Source organism: Apodemus sylvaticus, chromosome 2, assembly GCF_947179515.1.
Source record: "Apodemus sylvaticus chromosome 2, mApoSyl1.1, whole genome shotgun sequence".
Lineage (NCBI taxonomy): Eukaryota > Metazoa > Chordata > Mammalia > Rodentia > Muridae > Apodemus > Apodemus sylvaticus.
The window spans coordinates 16,107,559-16,130,357 of NC_067473.1; positions in this window are offsets into that span (position 1 = coordinate 16,107,559).

The window sequence follows — 22,799 nt, forward strand, 5'->3', positions numbered from 1 at the left end:
AAGCTCTCTCCATTTTCTTTTTGGAGGCACTCAGGGCTATGAGTTTTCCTCTTAGCACTGCTTTCATTGTGTCCCATAGATTTGGGTATGTTGTGTTTTCATTTTCATTGTGTTCTAAAAAGTCTTTAATTTCTTTCTTTATTTCTTCCTTGACCAAGGTATCATTGAGTAGAGTATTGTTCAGTTTCCACGTGTATGTGGGCTTTCTGTTGTTTCTGTTGCTATTGAAGACCACTTTTACTCCATAGTGATCAGATAGGAGGCATGGGATTAGTTCGATCTTCTTATATTTGTTGAGGTCTGTCTTGTGACCAATTATATGGTCGATTTTGGAGAAGGTACCATGAGGTGCTGAGAAAAAGGTATATTCTTTTGTTTTAGGATAGAATGTTCTATAAATATCTCTTAAATCTAATTGGTCCAAAGCTTCAATTAGTTTCATTGTGTCCCTGTTTAGTTTCTGTTTTCCTGATCGGTCCATTGAGGAAAGTGCAGTGTTGAAGTCACCCACAATTATTGTGTTAGGTGCAATGTGTGCTTTTAGTTTTAATAAAGTTTCTTTTACGAAAGAGGGTGCCCTTGCTTTTGGGGCATAAATGTTCAGGATTGACAGTTCTTCTTTTTGTATTTTTCCTTTGACCAGCAAGAAGTGTCCCTCAGGGTCTCTTTTGATGACTTTGGGTTGAAAGTCAATTTTATCTGATATTAAAATGGCTACTCCAGCTTGTTTCCTGAGACCATTTGCTTGTAAAATTGTCTTCCAGCCTTTTACTCTAAGGTAGTGTTTGTCTTTGACCCTGAGGTGTGTTTCCTGTAAGCAGCAAAATGTAGGGTCCTGTTTACGTATCCATTCAGTTAGTCTGTGTCTTTTTATTGGGGCATTGAGTCCACTGATGTTAAGAGATATTAAGGAATAGTGATTGTTACTTCCTATCATTTTTGACGTTATTTTTTAAATTTGATTGCTTAACTTCTTTTGGGTTTGATGAAAGGTTACTATCTTGCTTTTTCCAGGGTGAAGTTTCCCTCCTTGTATTGGTGTTGCCCTCCTATTATCCTTTTTCGGGCCGGGTTTGTGGATAGATATTGGGTAAACTTGGTTTTGTCATGAAATATCTTCGTTTCTCCATCTATGGTGATTGAGAGTTTTGCTGGATATAGTAGTTTTGGTTGGCATTTGTGTTCTCTTAGAGTCTGCATGAGATCTGCCCAGGACCTTCTAGCCTTCATAGTCTCCGGTGAAAAGTCTGCTGTGATTCTGATAGGTCTTCCTTTATATGTTACTTGGCCTTTTTCTCTTACTGCCTTTAGTATTCTTTCTTTGTTTAGAACATTTGGTGTTTTGATTATTATGTGACGGGAAGTATTTCTGTTCTGGTCCAGTCTGTTTGGAGTTCTGTAGGCTTCTTGTATATTCATGGGCATCTCTCTCTTTAGGTTAGGGAAGTTTTCTTCCATAATTTTATTGAAGATATTTGCTGGCCCTTTAAGTTGTAAATCTTCACTCTCATCTATGCCTATAATCCTTAGGTTTGGTCATCTCATTGTGTCCTGGATTTCCTGGATATTTTGGGTTACAAGCTTTTTGCATTTTGCATTTTCTTTAACTGTTGAGTCCATGGTTTCTATGGAATCTTCAGCATCTGAGATTCTTTCTTCTATCTCTTGTATTCTGTTGTTGATATTTGCATCTCTGTCCCCTGATTTCTTCCCCAGGCTTTCTATCTCCAAAGTTGTCTCCCTTTGAGTTTTCTTAGTTGTTTCTACTTCTGATTTTAGATCCTGGATGGTTTTGCTTAGCTCCTTCACTTGCATGTTTGTGTTTTCCTGTAATTCTTTAAGAGATTTTTGTGTTTCCTCTTTCATGAGCTCAGCCTGTTGACCAAAGTTCTCCTGTATTTCTTTAAGAGATTTTTGTGTTTCGTCTTTCATGACCTCAGCCTGTTGACCAAAGTTCTCCTGTATTTCTTTAAGTGTTTTTTGCATTTCCTCCTTGTTGGCTTTTGTATTCTCCTGGATTTCTTTCAATGATTTTTGTGTTTCCCTTGCAAGGGCTTCTAACTTTTGATCCATTTTCTCCTGAATTTCTTTAAGTATGTCCTTCATGTGTTCCTGTACCAGCATCATGACCAGTGATTTTAAATCCAAATCTTGTTTTACTGGTGTGATGGGGTATCCAGGACATGTTGGTAGAGGAGAATTGGGTTCAGATGTTGCCATATTGCCTTGATTTCTGTTAGTGACGTTCCTGCGTTTGCCTTTTTGCCATCTAGTTCTCACTGGTGTTAGTTTGTCTTGTCAGTGCTGGACTCACCAGTGCAAGCTGCCCCTTCCCAGTTGGCCTCTGGTGCACAGCTTACCTCATGCACTGCTTGTAGACAGTGTGCTGCTGCCCCAGCTGTTCTGATCCCAAAGCAGGCACCCGAAGGCTCCTGCTGGGGCCCGCTGGATTCACTGGAGCACACTGACTTCTCCCAGCTGGCCGCCCGGAAGCCCAGCTAGCCACTTGCAGGACTTGGAGATGTGGTGCTGCCGCCCAGACTGATCTGGATCCGGAAGCGGAGAGAGTAGAGCTGAGGGCTTCTGCCTGAGGCCTTGCCCCAGATTGTGTCTGTGGACCAGATGGAGCCTGTGTGCACCCCTAGGGAGTGCTGACGGTGTATGCTGCTGTGACCTCCCCTGTGTTCTGCTCACTCCGCTGGGCAGCCGATCCGCCAACTGGGCTGTCCCACACAAGGTTAGCCTGGCCGCCCAGTCCCTGAGTCCAGGCAAAAGCCTGGGAGGCCAAGGTCCAAGCAAAGTTCCCCTAGGGCTATGACTGTTAATTGGGTCCGCCAGGTGACTAGGATGGCGGGCGGGCGTGCCCGCGCTCCCTGAAAGCGCAGGGAGAGTCTGCTTTGCTAACAATCACCTGGGCGGGTTGACTCACAGATGGCCCACCAAGCCGCCCAGTTCTTGGGGTCAGTCCTGTGCCTTTTGGGGCCTGGACCCCCGCTTTGTTAGCCTCAGGCTATGCCTGTTACAGGTCTGCCCGCCAGAGATCTCTGTCGTCCTGCAGGCAAAATGGCGGCTGCAAGCACGCAGGCCTGGGCAAAAAACCTCCTGGCTGGGTTGGCACCCCGATGGCCCCCCGACCCACCCAGGGCCTGGGTGCAGGCCAACGCCCGTCGGGCTCAGACCACCGCGGTGTTGGCCTCGGATTATGTTTGTGTACCTCAGTCTGTCCGATCCCTGGAGTACGGAACCAAGATGGATGCACCTCTCCTGACTGGTGGGAGGCCGAGTTCTGAAGTGGCTTCTGTGCAGGAAAGGCGCCGCACAACTGCAGCTGCTTGCTGCCCGGCTGGTCAGCGAAGGTCAGTGGTCGTGGGCGCAGGGCCTAACTGGTCCCTGTGACGCCTTGGTTCCACTGCTGATGGCCCTTCAGCTGGAGCAGCCACTGCTGCCGCCGCTGCTGCCGCCGCTAAGTCCGACAGCCAATTTTATATTTTAAATAAAACAATTTTTAGAAAAATATTTGGATTCTCTTTTGTCATTTATTTGAACAAGGCTCTGCTCATTCGTTTTTTGATTCCTTTTAGAAAGACAGATTTGGCCCCTATAAAAGTTGCTGTATTGTCAAATATTCAATTTATCATTTGTTTACATGTCACTTAATACTCTGAATAGGTCCATCTGAGAGACCAAATTTTTGGGTTTAAACTCCAACTTAGAGAACCTGACCTATGTTTGAAGTTAGGTAAACTAACAGGCAGGGATCTAGAATCAGTTTCTAAGTTACCTCTCAATAAAACTGAACCTACCTAGCTCCAATTTCTAGGCTAACCCCAACATGACCTGCATCTCCAATTATTCTTCCCCAACAAATTCAGCATTTCCAGGTTAATCCCCAACAAGCCTGTCCCCTGCCTAATATTACCAATGCAAAGAGAAACAGAAGTTAAGTTTATGGTTTGACTCTTAGCACCAGCCAATTATGCCGAAGGCCATAGTAGCACTCTGATTAGATTAGATGCATGTCAGGCTAAAAATACTTGGCCCTCCCACCATGCCCCCTGGCTTGTGGGCTGAGCCCAAGCTACCTTGATTAAGGGTCTAGTGTGATTGTATAAGATTGGTTCTTGTCTGGCCTTTTGGGGTTCACTAACACATCCTTGGCACTACAAACACAAAGTTGAGAACAAGCTGACAAATATTTAAAATTTAAATGATCAAAATGTAAGATCAGTAGTTATGAAAATTATTGCCAACAGGAATTCTAACATTTAGCATACTACTTAAATTTACTTGAGTACTATGAGAAAAAACTAGCAGTTATTTTGCAGTTATCCATGGTATCAAAGATTTTGAATAAAGTCATAAATACGGGGCCATAGGGAAAGTAATACTATGGCAATAGATGATATGTGAATAAACTACCAAGCACACTATGAAAGAATTTTTAGCATGCTCACCTTGACCAATGACTGTGATTAGTGAAAACTCAACTTTAAAAAGTAATCAGTATTTCTATATTATACAAAATTATATCTAGCATTGCTAATTATAGCACAGGGATTAATGTAGTCAATGGAGAAATATAGACTTTATAGATAATCATTTCAAATACATTCTCTAATATGTGAATCAATGTAGATTACTATGGTCAAATTTATATCATGAAAAGTCTCACATAAAGAACTTACAAAGTTAGGACTGTATGCTTATAGGTATTTACAGCTATTAATGTGTTCTCTCTCTCTCTCTCTCTCTCTCTCTCTCTCTCTCTCTCTCTCTCTCTCTCTGTGTGTGTGTGTGTGTGTGTGTGTATGTGTGTGTGTGTGCGCGCATGTGTGTGTGTGTGTGTGTGTGTGTGTGAGTGAGTGTGAATATGTGTCCACATGGAATCCTGATGTCAATCTTGAGAGTATAACTCAGGGACCATTCCTTCTGCACCATTTTTTTCAAGTCAGTGTTTCTCATTGAATTTAGAGCCCATTGACTATCCTAAGATTGCCTCTCTCTGCCTCTCCAGCTCTATTTCAAGTTATGCTAGCAAACTCAGATTCTATAGAACTCTAACTCAGGTCGAATAATTGTGAGCAATGACTTTACTAACTCTCCTTCATCTCTAGATCTCAGCTCTCTGAGAAAATGTTTCCTGTAACCCAGAGGGCCTTTAATTAGCTTCATAGCTAAGGAACACATTGGACTCTCAAGCTTCACCATCACTTGCTGAGAATAAATCCATGAGCCACTGTACCCAGCTCAAAATATGTTTTGAATTTCCAAATGTGTTAAGTTATTGGAGGAGCTGAAATAATAGATGTGGCTAGAATACAGCCTTCTCTTAGATCTTCAATATTGTACAGGCACTCACAGAGCAGCTGTGAATCAACGGTTATTCAGAATAAAAGATATTAAGCAAAGATAAAGACTCCTTGTTGACAAGAACTCAGAGCGTATTAAAGAGATAGTATAGCATAGAGGAAAAGGAACACACAGATTCACAAAACTAATTTGCTGTTTATTTAATCAATACTTTAGAAATGTGGACAGATTTAGACAAAATCCTCTGGGAGAGAATAACGAAAACTTTGCTAAAAGGAAATAGTGAAGCAATCAACATTGACATTAAGAAAAAAGAAATATTCAAATAAACAACATATCATTCCTAGGAACTATATAAGCATGAACAAACTAAACTTAAACATAACGAACAACAAAATAACAAAGATCACAGCACACACATGTGTGAACTTGAGACTAATTAAGCAGACTACTGATCAAAGATAAAGCCATAAAAATAAACAGTTGTTTAGCTAGACTAAGAGAGAACTCAAAAAATAGAGTCAGAATTCAAAAGGGAAATGTTACAATAGGTATCATCAACAAGCACAGGAAATCATCAGTAGTTATTTCACATAAATAAAACTGACAAATCTGATCATCTAGAAAAAACTTGGAATTTCCTGGCATATACACCTTATAAGACTCAATCTAGAATCCATGGAAACATTGTGCAGAATGATAACAAATAACAAGATCAAATCAGAAGACGTTTTAGTCTTTTCTCAAAGAAAATTGTAAGAAACAACTTTGCTTCTGAATTGTACCAAATATTCAAAAGATAATATCTATCCTTTGGTTAATTAAAATATAGCATCAAAAAGATCACTATCTCAACATGTTCTATGAGACTAACATGACCTTAGTATCAAAAATAGATAAGGACACAACAGAAAAGAAAAATTATAGGCTAATAGGCTTAATGAGTATGATGCTAAAATCCTTAATACAATAATGTTAAAGGAAACCACATAGTGCATTATAAAGATTATTCATGAGGATGAAGGAAATGTCACCCCAAGTTGCAAGGAATTTCAAAGTCAATAATCAATTACTGTGATTCTCTACATCCATAGAGTATAGGGGAGAAGCCAAATGATAATTTCAATAGATTGTAAAAAATGATTCTTGATAAAATGCTGTATTGATTTGTCATTTGACTCCTGAGAGGCTCTGCCAGAGTCTGACAAATACAGAGGTGGATGCTCACAGCCAACCTTTGGACTGAGCACAGGGTCACCAATGGAGTAGCTAGAGAAAGGATTGAAGGAGCTGAAGGACTATTCATTTAAACTCCTAACTGTGGATTATTTTATAAATTATCAATTTTGGACTGAGTGGTACATTGTTAATAAAAACAAATAATAGATGTGTGAATTGATGTATAAGAAAAGAAATTCTAAGCTTTGTTTAAACTGTAACACTTTAGTTCCATGCACTCACTTTACACATATATTAATTTCACTATATTCTAAGTTATTTCTCTAGGGTGGAATACATGCTTCTGTTAATTTACAACAGAACAACTTGGAATTCAGGTTGATTTGACAAAAGTCACAGTCAAGCTAACTGGAATTTAAGCATTCATTCTCTATAATTTTCTTTGGGTAATTTGATTGTCCCCATTGTATCATCGTATAAAAACAATAATGACCTTCTTGGTTAAAGTAGCTTTCGATAAGAAATTTCAGAGGCTAATTTTTACTATGTCAGACCAAGCTTCTGACACAAGATCCATTCTAAGATGTATCATATTCCAACCACTGCAGGTATCTTGCAGGACTTTTTAGTTTACAACCCAATTATACAATAAAATATCATTTTTACTACTTTTTGTCCAGTCACAATGTTCTCACCCTATTGATGATATAAAAAGAGAATTTATATATTTATAAATATATAAATATATATCATAAATATATATTTATACATTTATATTTAGCACACACACACACATATATATACATATATACATATATATATACATATATATATACATATATATATATCCTTTCATCAATAACTGTCTATAAAATTCTAGGTAAGTGCGAATATAAATCCTTGAGACATTTGCTTTCCTTAGACAGCTAAGAACAGATTAGAAAGGGAAGTTGCATTGTTTAATGAACAGGCTATCCCTGTGTACTCAGTGCAGCACCTCAGCCTTTAGCTTTCTCTTGGACATTGCTTCATGTCACAAATTCAATAATTCCAGCATTGAACAACCTCCAGACTGACAGAGAGGGACTGTATTTGGCTGATCCTCATAGTAGCACGTTAAAGTTTGATTGTACAAATTGTCTTTATCAAAATGTTCACCTTATCCTTACCGTCTATATCTTATAGCAGCATCTCATCCTTTTTTCTCCATCTCTTTTTCTAGTACCACACTATGAACCTCAAAAATGGTTTGAAATAATTGACCCTCCTTCTCCAGTCTTAAGAATATGGCATTATGGGTGCACTATCACATCGAACAACCCTTCATTTAAGAAAAAGAGAAGAAAAGAAAAGAAAAAGATTTCATTATTTCTAATTTCTGAAATTTCTAGTGATTTGAAGCAAAATGGGAGTGATTATCACTGTCAATTTGTACAAGTTGAAAATTTCATCACAATATTATGATGAGGGGCCTGAAATATGGCTCACTGGTATGTATAATTATATATCTTACTTTTCAGAAAATAAATAAGCAAGAAAAATGCTAAGAGAAAACCCAAATTGGATCACAGAAAGCTGAATTGTTTCTCTTTCAAACTAGCATTAACATTCATCCAGAAAGTCCTAGGTCTTGTTCAAACTTTCTTAAAATAATAAATTTATCAAAATTGCATGATGGTATAAAAGTAACTTTTATTTGTCAGATATAATTGTCATCTTGGAGGCTTACTGCTGAATAGACTCATCCTTTATAGTTCTTTCCGAATTCTGTCAGGCTGGTTCAACTCAGCTATTTTGACTCAAAACTCTCCAATCTGAATGATTCAAACTGGCATCTCATGGAATTGCTCTGATTGGCTTCAAACTAACTCTGGTAATTAGGTCTCATCATCTTGCTCCTTCTCTTCTATACCTTCAACTGGTTCTGCTAACCTGCAGTGCACAACCTGCACTGACTGCCCTGCTCAAAAATAGTGTCTGTTTTCTGTGCTGTTCTCGTGAGAGTTGGATGTCCTATTTCTGACTCTTTCTCAGAGCCATCAATCCTTCTGCTCCTTAATTAGATATTACTTTCAAACATGGCTGCTTCCTTTGACAAAACTTATCTTCATTCTTAGAGTTCAAAGATGTATACTAGGGACATGTGTACATTTCAGCCAGATCATAAAGACCTAGAATGTTTTTGGATGTGATCCCTTGCCAGGCCAGCCATTTTGCTGACTTAAAATTCCTCTACAGTATGTAAAAAACAATCAACACTTTTTACATTCTTCTAATTCTCAAGTACATAAAATATAAACCAAGAAAAACAGTATCTATGAAGAAATTTAAAGTGTAAAATACATACAAATTTGTTGTGAGAGATATTAAAAAAGAACTGTCATGTTCCCATGCTTGCGCCTCTCCCCCCCAGTGGCCTGGCCAGCCATACATTGGCAGGCAATGGCCAACCTGTTTTTATTTTGTGGAAATTCTGACTCTGAACTCCACAATTTCTCCACGCGGCACTCTAGGTTCCCACTGTCAGGTCACTACCACCCAACCCCATGCTTTGAGCCCCCCACAGCCTTTGTGGAGCACCTCAGACAAACCCACACTTGGCTGCCATACCTTTCTCTCTTGAACCCAGAAGAGCTGCCACATGAAGGAAAACACAACAGAAACTTAGTTCAGAAACAATGGTTATTCAATCTTTGGGTGCAACAACTAAAACCTAATCTTGTAAGCCTTATTAAAATCTGATCCCTCTGGTGGCCTATCCCTGTGGATCCTCCATCATTCTAGGAAACTCTAGTGGCTACATCTTACCCCTCTGCTGTCTGGATTCCAAAAGGAACTGAATCTCTAATGCTTCCTCATTTTCTCCACTCAACACAGAAGTCCTGCCTACTTGCCTAGTTATTGGCTCCTTTATTCATTGGGAGATTGGTTCACAGAACAGGCCCGTCCACAATACTTCCCCCTTTCTTTTCTAACAAAAACCAATACCTTTCTCTTAATGTAGAGCACAAATATTACCATTTTGTAATTTATAAGATATAGATAAACCTAATACCCAGTCCATCAATGTTGCTATTAAGAAAGAACATTGCTATCTATCATAAATTAAAAGACATATCATTCTAAACAAAACAGTGCACATTTTAATGCATTGAATCATGTTAGGCAATGTGAATTTTATTTACAATGAAATCTTAATTTTCTTTGCAAAAAATAATCCTGCAACCCATATAAAAACTGGGTAAGTATGGCAGACCATTTGTGGTCTCAGCATGTGAGAAGTAGGAACCTGGGAACCTCAAAACAGGGGTCTTTATAGTAACCTTGATAGACAGAGTAGACCAATCTAACTTCTATGAGTTCAAGCGAGAAACCTTTCATTATTATGTAAAATAGAGTCCAGTAAGACATTTGATATCAATATCTGACCCCTACATATTCTTGTACAACAAAGCACATATACATAAACCAACATAACATTGCACCCACATCTATACATTTCTACACATGTGGAAATATGCATATACCTATACACACATATCACATAAGCCCACACACATTGTCATTATGATCAATAAGCATGTCTACTAGAATAAGATGAGACATACAAATGATATTAGAAGCAAGCTTTTAAATTATAGCCCTTTCCCCTACATAAACTCAAGTCCACTGTTTTCTTATTATTTCAATAATATTCTCCCAGAACGTAAAGAGATTAAAAACACATGCAAAAGATATAGGTGATCATATTTTATCTTCTATCAACAAGGTTACAGTATATACTGGCATACCACCTTTCAGAAAATACAAACTGTCATTTTAACATTTAAATTTAAACTTTAAATTATCATGGCAGAAGAGCAGCATGTGGACCACAAACATAGAATATGTAGAATTCACATGATCCCTACCCTACATAAACTAAACTTTGAAAATGCTGAAGTCATTATGTACATACCTTTCTAAAACCTCAGAAAGGTAGCTTTTCCTTCTATAAACTCTAGGTATTATGGAGAGTCATGAGGGTAAGAATAGCATGTAAATTACTACAATGTTTTCTTAACACAGTATGATGTGGCATGCCATAGCTTACATTCTGGCAAACCCAAATACAAATGAAAATCACAGTATTCATTCCTTTCTTTATGATTTGTAAGATGAGTATGACAATAACACATACATAATTACAGGAATTGTGCAAACATGTGTTCTGTCTCTAATGCTTCCTGGCATATGTGAGGTGTGACATAAATGCAGGATGGTATTATTTTAACCCAGAGTCATTTATGGCTCTAAAGAATGACCTGATTGTCGCAATAAAAGAATGAAGAAAATAAAGCCAGATGGTTACAAGGGCAGAAACCAGAGCACATAGCACGAAAAGGGTGGTCTTGCTCCTAGATCATGTAAGTCTCAGCTACCCCTTCTCCTACTCCAGAATCTCAGTGTTCATTATAGAGTTGAACTGAGAGAAGGTGCTATTAGATACCGATATTCAATGGTGCACAGTTTATGGTGTATAGTCTGATCAGTTTCTGTAATGGGGCAGTATGGTGGATGGAATATGGCCTAGGCAGTGGCACTATTGGAGGTGTGGCCTTGTTGGGGGAAGTATGTAATTTTGGGAGTGTGCATCAAGAACCTTGTCCTAGCTTCCTGGAAGCCAGTCTTCTCCTAGTAGCCAGTCTTCTCCCAATATGTGGTTCAAAATATGTGGTTCAGATAAAGAGGTAGAACTCTCAGCTCCTCCTGCAACGATGCCTGTTTGGCAACTTCCCACCTTGCTGATAATTCTGAACCTGTAACCGAGCCCCAATTAGATGTTGTTCTTATAAGAGTTGCCTTGGTCATGGTATCAGATCATAACAGTAAAACCCTAACTAAAGACAGAAGTTGGTACCATGAGTAGGGTATTGCTGTGAGAGGTCTATATTTTTATTTAAAGGAATGTGGATTTTGGGACTTTGGATATGGAAAGCAGTGGGATCCTTTAAGTGGGACTTAATGGTCTGTCCTAGTAAGAATATGGAAGACTTTACTGCTGAGAGTGATTTGAACTGTGCAGACCTGCTCCAAGTTTCAATGGATAAGAATTTCAGTATGTGGTGCAGAGATTGTGTGGTATTTTAGTCAAGAATTCGGCTATTTTTTTCAATATCTAGTATGCCTGACATGGAAGTGAAGATATTTAGATTAATTACTTTGATAAAGGAGGTCTGAAAACCTCTGAAAGCCTGGTATAAATTTTGCTGTGTGGTTACTTAAATTCCCCCTTATGAAGAATATTTTAATGAAAAGGAGCCAGAGAAGAAAGGAAAATTACAAAATATGTGGTTCAAGTTCTAAAAGTGCATCAGGAAGTAGAATGGAGCTGAATCTTGTGTTCTAGGAGATAACAGATTAAGGGGTCTTTGGGGCAAGACCCCACCCAGCTAAGTTTAGGTTCAGGCATGGTAGTACACACCTTTTATCATAGCATTCAGGAGACAGAGCCATGAAGCTCTCTGAGTTCAAAGTCAGTCTACAGAGCAAGTTCCAGGATAGCCAGGTTTAGGCAGTGAGGGAGTTAGAAAAAAGAGAGCTGGTAATAGAATAAAGCTGTGTGTGGGTGGGGGGAGGGGGTTCCAGCCCCAACAAGCAGCAGAACATGGCACCTTTGGTCATGTGACTCTGGGCTTAGGATTCAAAATATTGGGACAATTGATGACAGTTAGCTGGAACTAAAATATTAGCACTAATTAGAGAAAGAAAAGCATCACTGAGGTAAAGATTTCTGGGAAGTGTTTTCTGAGAGCACAAAGAAACTGTTCCAGAGATAGCAAAGGTTGTAACTCCTGATGCAGTTGGACTTGGTAAGGTTTAAGAATCACCCTGGTGATACTGGTTTTAAAAATTTGAGGCAGTTATGGAGAACAGCTGAGGCTTGTACTGTGAGAGGCCATGGAAGGCCATTGGTGAAGGCACAGCCTCAGTTACAGTTCATGGCCCAGTACTGAAAGGGTCATGCAAAGGAGCTGAGGCTTGGCAGCGTTCAGAGATCCATTTGTTGAAGTCTGGTTGCAGCAGAAGACCCTAATGTATTGGAGAGGCCAGTAAAATGGAATGATCATAAAGTACAGCAGCAGCAATGGAGTGGAGTCAACCAGAGGCTAGTGTGCTACAGAGATCATATCTGGAGAAGTGACCCAAGTCCTTTGGAGTAGCCCAGATCTTTTGTGAATCCCAAACATTGAAAACCAGAAACTAATGTTGAATCAGAAACTGTAAAATTGCCTTCAATACTTCTAAGATCTTAGAAATGTTAGAGCAAAGGGATACATGCTGATGAAAGTTGCTAAAAGAAAATAGAGCTAGCCAAGGAGAAAGAAGTTTGTTACAGTCAACAAAGATGAAAAATGAGTTGGACATCTGAAGAGTGCCTTGATATCAGACAGAGACATGAGTTTGGAGTTTGTCCAGCTAGTTCTCTGTTTTGCTTTGTTCCAGTATTTTTTATTGTGTGTGGGATTACAGTTAAGAGACTGCATGAATCTCATAAGACACTTTGAACTTTGAACTTTTAACATTGTTGAGACAGCTATAGACTATGGGATCTTTTGAAGTTGAATTAAATGTAATTTTGTATTATGCTCTGGCTAGGTATGTCCCACATAGACTCATGTTTTTGAACAAGCCTATGGGAGCCATGGAGTGGAATGTAGTGGTTTGAATATGCATGGTCCAATGAGAGGCGCTATTAGAGGTGTGGTTTTGATGAAGGAAATGTTTAACTGTGAGGGTAGGTTTTTAAAACATCTTCCCACCTGCCTGGAAGCCAGTCTTCTCCTAGTAGCCTTCAGATAAAGAGGTAGAACTCTCAGCTCCTCCTGCATCATGCCTACCTGGACACTTTCCACCTTGATGATAATGGACTGAACCTCTGAACCTGTAATCCAGCCCCAATTAATTGTTTTCTCTAAAAGAGTTGCCTTGGTCATGGTATCTGACCCCAGCAGTAAAACCCTAATGAAGACAAACAGCCTTCATTTGGTGATTTTCTAAGAGGAGAAAACTATGGTGTGCATTTTCTGTACATACTACCAAGAGTGGTACTCAATAGTAAGAAAGGCTTTGACTTTGGTCTTTGAACCTCATTGCAAGTAGAAGGCTTTGCCATTTCTGTAAACAACACAGATTTATTCAGTACTTTAATCATTCATGGCTTCCATTACTTCCTACATTTTTTACACACATATACACATAGAAACACACACACACACAAAGAGAGAGAGAGAGAGAGAGAGAGAGAGAGAGAGAGAGAGAGAGAGAGAGAGAGAGAGATTCTGCCATGACATAATTATGTGTCATGCTCTATGTTTTAAGATGGAGAGTCACAATGGCAGGCTTTTTTGGTGCTCTTTCAGAATTGATATTCTTTTATATTTTAGGATCCCCCTTTCTCTTCAGATCAATTCCCAGCATCATTTTATTTTTGTAAAGAAATTTCCTTACTCTTCTTCCAGAAAATATTGGTCAGACTAATTATGTTGTCCTTCTGTAACCAAGGAAGAACTCAAGTATCTTGGATTTTGAACAATTAGAATGTTTAAAAAAATGAGAGAATGTCTAACCCAGTTTAACAGTTTCTTTAAATGACATTTTCGTTGTGCCCTCCTATGCAATTCTGAGTCTACTCCAATTCAAGCTTCTTCTAGTTTGACTGTTCAATCACTGGGAGTTTTTTCAGGTATTTACTATATATATATATATATATATATATATATATATATATATATATATATATATATATATATATATATATATTGCCAACCTTGACTGCTTTGCCAACTGCTTGACTGGAGGCAAAGCAACAGTACGCATACAGTGGTTGAGTATCATGTAGATTGAATTCCAAGACCCCCCAGAAAAACTCAGACACTCTGATAGCACACAGTGGCTCCTAAACTTCTGGGAATTTCAGGGTTGTGGAACTTCCTGAGGAAATTTATATATGCACAAATATCATAATATTGCTTGAAATGTCGGGTAGTTCATGAATACCCTGCATCCCTTCCTTACAACTCCTAGGTACCAGAGAAGCACAAATTAAAACCAGTTGTCCAAACATACAATTCCTTCAATAAATTAGTAAAACATAAAAGGAATGGTTTACATTTATTTTAATTCTGACATTCCCTTCAAAAAGTAAGTGGTGAGAAACAATCCCATAAACAAGAGACAACATTTGACCTAAAATAGAAGAGTATCAGGATATTTTTAATTTCAGATGATAGAGTCTTTAAAAAAAAACATATAGCAATTTCTTTTCTTCAGAAAACATTTTAATACTTTATGTTAGCATTATGTCTAAGCTCTTCTTCACAGTTACCTGGCAACAGTCAGGTAGACCTGACCCAGTAAAAAGGGACTGCTTGCCCCCTCTTGGATCTTTTGGTCTCTTGTCCCCGACCCTTGCTCTTTTTCTGTTTCCTTTTCCCCTCTCACCATTTCCTTCCCCTCTCTCTATCTCGCCACATGCTCTTGGCTGGCCTCTACTCCTCCAATTCTCTCCCCCCACCCCTCACTCTGCCTTTCTCTGCCTCTACTACCCTCTTAACACTCCACCCCATTCCCTGAATAAACTCTATTCTATACTATACCCTAGTGTGACTGGTCCCTCAGAAGGAAGAGATTTCTCAGCATGGACATGCAGAAGCACTCCCTTCCCCCACACCTCACCACACCTCCATAGGACATACCCCCCTTTATCTTTTTATAAATATAACCCTTTATACTTTCTTTTACACAATGTCATTGTGTTTTACATGAAGGTATCTAGATCAACTAAGACAATATCAGGAATTTAGCAGGAAAATTAAGTTTGGCATAGAAACAAGTGAAATATATTATCTATTTATAAGAAGCTCTCTACAAACATTCTGCTATTCTCTGAATTGGGCACATGAATGTAAATGTATTTTGATGTTAATATAAATACAAAAGGAGAGAACAAATAGGAAAGGAGAGAAAATTTTACTGATAGTTTTCTAAGAAGAATGGTATGTTTCCAAATTTGGTACTTAGAAAGTATTAGTCCTATATTAAACTAAGTTCTGATTATCTGTTCATGATATAATTATGTAAATCTGAGATAATACATGATCCATGAAAGTATGTAGTAATAGGCCTATTATGACTAAAATGTGGAGGACTGGGGAAAATTTGGAAATCCTCACATGGGGAGAAAGGGAAGTTAGTTGTTTATCATGGCAAACTTGAAGCAGCAGATATGTCCTATTGTTTAGATACACAGAGACACTTTCTTCATTAGCCTATAGCCATAGAAAACTCTAAGCTGAGTGAATATTTTAAAAGTTCAAGTTGTCTTGCACTTATATTTAGCTTGTTAAATGTCAAATACATTTAGCATTTATATAAATATATATACAAATAAAATATGTATTTAATTCCTCATATCTATTTTTGCTCATATGCAAATTAAATAAATTATGTTTGAGCACTTTTGTGGTAGGGCTAGGTATCACTACATGTTTAAAACGCATCACATTTTTTGACATTCATGAAAGTTGTCAATGTTGTAATTCTATCACATATTTAAAATAAATACATAAAATGCATTTCATTAGACATACCACATATGCAGCCAATGGAAAATAGAGATTGTTTCCGTATGGTGGCTCTGTATTCAGACTACATTCAAAAAGATAACTCAAACCTACTAGATTAGGATCATTTTACTGCCTAGATGGTAGCATTTGGATTTGGAACAGACAAGCAAACCTGCTTATTAAAGTGACTATGTTCCAGCCACTGTAAGTTGTACACATGATCCTGGGGCTTTGAAGCCAAGATTCTGTGAGCAGAGACAATGCTCAGGGCCATTATCTGTTCTGTGCTAAGGCAAGAGGGCCTGTGTTTCACAAGACAGATGTGGTTCGTCAGGACACTGATCTGCAGCTCATCAGAAAGCAACTAACATTTATTTTCTTTTTATAGTTAAGCCAAACTCTTTTCCAGAGACTTGTGATGTTGCAAGCTCCTCCAGACTCTGGGTAAAAACCTGTAAAGATTTCATTTCCTTTTTCACCTGTTTGAATTGAAGACAATAAACAAGCGTAAAAGTATGTTGATATTTTACATGTGAAAATCAGGGATTTGCTCACAAAGAAATACCAATCAAGATACACAGAACTAAAACGTGGTTAAAAGCATAATCCCTTAGTTGGAGTAGATCTCAGACTGACAGACAGCTGAAGAAGATGAAAAAGAAGGTTTATAATCCCTAGACAATAAGCAGGCAGTTTTCTAATTTTAAAGCTCTACTCTAAGAATATTTTCTGATGTATAAGGAAAATAACCCTATTATTTTTGCAATAAATTTATATTCCTCATTTCACAAACCCCTTCATTTCCATTGTAATGTCTTTAATCATGGAATAGCTTCAGTTTTAGTCTGTGATTTCAGGAAATTACACAAGTAATTGTCATCACAGACACAGCTTAATTTCTACTGTCATGATGATATAACAGCTTGCCTAAGGCCAAACCAAAAACAGAAAATTATTTTACAAAATGATGGGTGGTTTCTTCTACTGCTTGATAATTCACTATGATAATAACATGGGATGCTAAAAGAAAAACAGGAATGTAGTTTAAGTTCCATGTTAAAACTTTAATGAAGTTGTTTTCATATTCAACATTACAATGATATAAAATTTACAGTCTTCTTCCTCACAATAATCTTAATTTTTAAAGAAAAATATAGTGTTATAAAAGCAGTACATAAAACAAAGGAAAGAAAAGCTATCAAATACTTATATTTGATATTATCCACAGATGGAAATCAAGGAGAATTGGCTTAACTGTGTACTGTTGTTCACTAGCAACTAAAACTTAATGAATTTAAATTTGGATTATCAATTTTGATATTGCAATCTATGAAATTAGATTAAAAGAAAATGTCTATAAAATCTTAACTTAACATTTAGCACTTATTAGATATACTGCAAGTGATAATGAGTAATGATTTTAAAACTACACCATAAAAGGTAGGTGTGTGTACATGTGTGCATGGATTTCTTTAAAAACTGGATGCTTTATTTATTTACATTTAAAATGCCATCCCTTTCCCGGTTTGCATCTGCAAGCCCCCTATTCCATCTCCCCTTATTCTGCTTCTATGAGGGTGCTCCCCTACCTACCTAGCCACTCCCACTTCACCACCCTAGACTTTATACTGGATGTCTATCATCTGGGTGAGGGGAATGCAACCAAAACCAAGTATATGATATATGTACTAGTGAGCAATCTTTGAGACACGTTATTTTATATTTTTATATTTTTATTTCTATATTCTTTGTTTACATTCCAAATGATTTTCCCTTTCCCAGATCCCCCCTCCCCATAAACCTTCTTCTCTCCACCCATTCTCCAATCACCTCTCTCCTTTTTCTCTGTCCTAATACTCCCCTCCAATGCTAGATCAATCCTTTCAGGATCAGGACACTCTTCATACTTCTTCATGGGAGTCATTTGTTATGCGATTTGTGCCTTGGGTATTCAGAGCTTCTGGGCTAATTAATATCCACTTATCAGAGATTGCATTCCATGTGTATTCTTTTGTGATTGGGTTACCTCACTTAGGATGATATTTTCCAGATCAAACCATTTGCCTAAAAATTTTGTGAATTCATTGTTTCTAATTGCTGAGTAGTATTCCATTGTGTAAATATACCACATTTTTTGTATCCATTCCTCCTTTGAGGAATATCTGGGTTCTTCCCAGCTTCTGGTTATTATAAATAAGGCTGTTGTGAACATAATGGAGCCTGTGTCCTTATTGCATGCTGGGGAATCCTTTGGGTATATGCCCAAGAGAGGTATAGCAGGGTCCTCCGGAAGTGTCATGTCCAGTTTTCTGAGGAACCGCCAGACTGATTTCCAAAGTGGTTGTACCATCTTACAGCCCCACCAGCAGTGGAGGAGTGTTCCTCTTTCTCCAGATCCTCACCAACACCTCCTGTCTCCTGAGTTTTTGACCTTAGCCATTCTGACTGGTGTGAGGTGAAATCTCAGGGTTGTTTTGATTTGTATTTCCCTAATGACTAATGATGTTGAGCACTTCTTAAGGTGCCTCTTGGCCATCCGCATTTCTTCAGGTGAAAATTCTTTGTTTAGATCTGTACCCCATTTTTTAGTAGGGTTATTTGGTTCCCTGGGGTCTAACTTCTTAAGTTCTTTGAATATATTGGATATTAGCCCTCTATGAGATGTAGGGTTGGTGAATATCCTTTCCCAATTTTTTGGTTGCCATTTTGTCCTTTTAACAGTGTCCTTTGCCTTACAGAAACTTTTTAATTTTATGAGGTCCCATTTGTCAATTCTTGATCTTAGAGCATAAGCTATAGGTGTTCTGTTCAGGAACTTTTTCCCTGTGCCTACGTCCTCAAGGGTTTTCACAGTTTCTTTTCTATTAGTTTCAGTGTGTCTGGTTTTATGTGGAGGTCCTTGATCCACTTGGAGGCGAGTTTAGTACATGGAGATAAGAATGGATCAATTTGCATTCTTCTGCATGCTGACCTCCAAATGAACCAGCACCATTTGTTGAAAAGGCTATCTTTTTTCCACTTGATGTTTTTGGCTTCTTTGTCGAAGATCAAGTGACCATAGATGTGTGGATTCATTTCTGGGTCTTCAATTCTATTTCATTGGTCCACTTGTCTGTTACTGTGCCAATACCATGCAGTTTTTAACACTATTGCTCTGTAGTATTGCTTGAAGTCAGGGATACTGACTCTCCCAGAACTTCTTTTGTTGTTGAGAATAGTTTTAGCCATTCTGGGTTTTTTCTTATTCCAGATGAATTTGAGAATTGCTTTTTCTAACTCTGTGAAGAGCTGAGTTGGGATTTTGATGGGGATTAAGACACGTTTATATACTTGGTAGAATTTAATTTCTTGTGTCTAATAAAATTTGAAATGAGTGATATCTAAGATACAATTTCTTAGAAAGAAAAATGTGTAATTGACAACTTAATATATTTTAATCTTAATGAGAATATGTTCTTTGAATGGAAACTATTTTTGGTTTTTAGCATACTCCATTCCTTTCTTTTCTCTTTGATGCCTTAACTCCTGTGTTTCTTTCTCTACACACATTGGACACCTTATTAATGCTTATTGACTCACTTTAAACAAGGCTGATTTTATTTACTAAATTTAAAGGAAAAACAAATTAGAGTTGAGGGCAGAGATTACTGAAGTTTTGCATTAATTAAGAATGTGGAAAGCACAGAGAAAACATACAGAAAAGTAAGCTGTTGAAAGCACTCACAAAACGTAATGACTTCTAAAAGTCTCCAGAACTATGAAGACTTGCAGGCTTCAAAAGGAGTTTAGAAGGTCATTTGTTTTGCATTCCTACCTTACACTGTGATGTTCTCTAAACAAGCTTGGTCGTCTGGCAATCTACCTTGCTTTGAAAGAGTTCCAAGCAGAGCAAATACTCTCCAGGTAATCAGTTATAACACATGATTATTTTTAATCCACCGGTTAATTATATGTCTAAAGGACTGTGTAGTCATCTCTCCTTTTTGTGCCCAAATTCCAAAAGGTCTTTGCTTAAAGGAATATAGGAAGTTTTGGTTCTTATTTTAAGAGGTTTCAGTCCATGGTCAAGAAACTTCTTTATTGGGTTTATGGTAAAGTAGAATAACTTGATGGAAGTACATGATGGAGGAAGTCCAGCTACTTGTAATGATCAGGAAGCAGAAGTGGAGGGCAGAAATAAAATATGCCTCATAAAGCATGTACCCAGTGACCTACCATTCCTAACTAGGCCCAGCTTCTAAAACTCCTACCACCACTTACAGGCCATTGTGGTGAGAATCTATGAATGTCTTTACCCATTGTTATAGTTAGAACACTCATACACCAATCACCTATGAAGACTCCAGCTCTAAACACTGATGCACACGGCACTGAATTTGAAAAATAACATGAAAAATGCCAAAATAGCAAACTATGTTATATTGGGGTTTACTGAAAAAATGAACATAATTTAACGGCTTGGGAAGACTGGTTTTTCAACAGAAACTTGGGAATAACCAGCAGTTAGAGGGCATTTAAAGTCACTGAAATTAGATCCTTTGAGGTCAGTGAGGGAGATTGGAAGAGGATAGGACTTAGGAAGGACTACAATATGAGTGAGAAAAATGTTAAACTCCAAGAAAGACAAAATTAAAACCAGTAGCATTTTTCCTCAGGCAAGGCAAAGAGGAGGTTGTTCAAAACCAGATGTGATTGACAAATGCGAGGGAAGTAATTAAGAAAGGGGCTAGAGGGATAAGTAAGCTGTAAAGAGCATTCACTTTTCTCATAAAGGACCATGGATGTATTCCCAGCAACACATGGCAGCTCACAACTACTGGTTATTCCAGTGCTGGAGTAATTTTGATACCTTCTTCTTGTCTCTGCAGGTGCTTGCATGCATGTGTGGCACACAAATAAACTGAGGCCCATTCATATACTCATAATATGAAATAAATCTTAAGCATAAGAAGAAAGAGTCCAATGGAAAGGTCAATTTACATAAAAGTGTAGGGTCTAGGTAAGATATGGTTCAAAGAAATGGACAAGTGAATAGGGGTAAAAGGAAGACAATGAACCTGATCCTATAGGGTACATCTAAGTAATGATACAAAAGTGAGGTGTCATTCAAATGACAGTAGGTAAAGGTAAAAACTGGAAGGTGACATGATTCCATGGGAAGTGGAGAAAATTGCCTTGGATAAAAGGAGCATTATTTCCTTCTCAATTTAAGATTCTCAGCTGAAAAATGAGAGCTTACCATTCTTCTCTCAAAGAGAAGTTGCTAGAAAACGTGCACATGCCCTGCATTTGCTCAGAGTCCTGACAAGGTTGATTACTATGGTTTACATTGCTGCAAATGTGTTGTAAATGTAAAGGTCACTTTTATTCCTCAGTTAAAGTGATGAGATGGGATCAGGACCGAAGCTTTGTGACTACGTAGCTTGTGTGGAGCCCAGGAAATTTCTACCTAACTATCCCAAGGCATAACTTCTAGCCTCTGCACAATTTAATGTTAATATTCCTGGACCACTTCCAGCTTCTGTCTGGTAATCTAGGCCTAGAATGTTTCAGCTTTTGAAACTTATAGCTGAATAAACTCACCCTTTCTAGTTCCTTCTGAACGCTGGCTGGCTGGTTCAACTCATCTGTTCTAGCTCCAATTCTTCTTCAAGTTGACTAATTCAAATTGGCTCTGCAGGGAGTGATTTGACTCACATTTAGAGGTGAGGCCACCATCTTCTCCCCTACAACTGAGCTGCTGGGTACAACCAGGAGCACCGGGAACACCAGAGTACCAGAATAGCTGGGACAGGGTCCGCCAGGGCTCTACCTGCACCCAGGAGCTGGGCAGTGCCCGAGCACTCTGTGCCAGGGGAGAACCAGTCACTCAAGGCTGTTGAGAGAGACTTGCAGGCACACAGGAGGGACAAGCAACAGTCAGAGTCAGTAGAACCAACTAACACAAGAGATAACCAGATGGTACAAGGCAAATGAAGAAATGTTACCAACAGAAATCAAGGCAGCATGGCACCATCCAAATCCAATTCTCCCAAAACAGCAAGTCCTTGATACCCCAAAGCAATGGAAAAGCAAGATTTTGGGTTTAAAACCACAGTTCATGATGCTGATAGAGGGCTTCAAGAAGGACATAAATAACTCTCTTAAAGAAATACAGGAGAACACAGGTAAACAGGGAGAAGCCCTTCAAGAATTACAGGAAAGCAGAACAAAATAGGTGAAGGAAATGAACAAAATCATCCAGGATCTAAAAATAGAGGTAGAAACAATAAAGAAATCACAAAGGGAAACAACTCTGGACATAGAAAACCTATGAAAGAAGTCAGGAGTCTTGGATGCAAGCATCAACAACAGAATACAAGAGATAGAAGAGAGAATCTCAGATATAGAAGATACCATAGAAAGCATTGATACAAAAGTAAAAAAAAAGAAAAATGCAAAATGCAAAAAGCTCCTGACCCAAAACATCCAGGAAGTCCAAGACAAAATGAGAAGACCAAACCTAAGATTTATAGGTATAGAAGAAAGTGAAGATTTCCAATTAAAGGACCAGTAAACGTCTCTAACAAAATTATAGAAGAAAACTTCCCTAACCTAAAGAAACAGATGTCCATGAACATACAAGAAGCCTACAGAACTCCAAATAGATTAGACTAGAAAAGAAATTCCTCCCATCACATAATAATTAAAAATCCAAATGCA